Below are 540 nucleotides of genomic sequence, written 5' to 3'. Positions count from 1 at the left end.
TATCATCTATCTAATCTATTCATATACTCTGGCTTCTATTTCTAAATAGAAGCCAGAATCATATTTTAACAATAACATGCAATTATTGGGAACATTTGGAAAAGATACAGTAAAGAAAATATTAGTACTAAAAGTAGGGTCTTTTGAGACAAACCTTAATAAGAGGCACAAAGATATATGACTCTACCATGAGTATAAATATTTTTTGATTTTAAGAGAAAATATATTTTTTGCCTTATTCATCAGTATACATATTGTTAATTTAATCAATGGTTTACTCACTAATAAATCCAAAATTAATTTCTCTTTGCATATCTAGTGCCTATCAGATAAAAGGTGTTCAAATCATAACAGAGGATTTGAAGGGCATTGTTTATTGTCTAGGAAAAAAAGCTCCAAATAATGAAACAGAGCAGGCTCAGCGTGTGATATGAGATAAAAGAGGTATCTACATCAGGCTGGCGAACCAAACTAAACTTTTAATAGAGAGAAACACTTGAATAGCCAAGGGCATTTTAAAGAGTGTGTTTATATACTTTC

The sequence above is a fragment of the Nannospalax galili genome, unplaced genomic scaffold, assembly GCF_000622305.1.
Source record: "Nannospalax galili isolate Female #2095 unplaced genomic scaffold, S.galili_v1.0 scaffold1780, whole genome shotgun sequence".
Taxonomy (NCBI): domain Eukaryota; kingdom Metazoa; phylum Chordata; class Mammalia; order Rodentia; family Spalacidae; genus Nannospalax; species Nannospalax galili.
The sequence above is the reverse complement of the archived record's forward strand: the minus strand, read 5'-3'. Positions refer to the sequence as shown.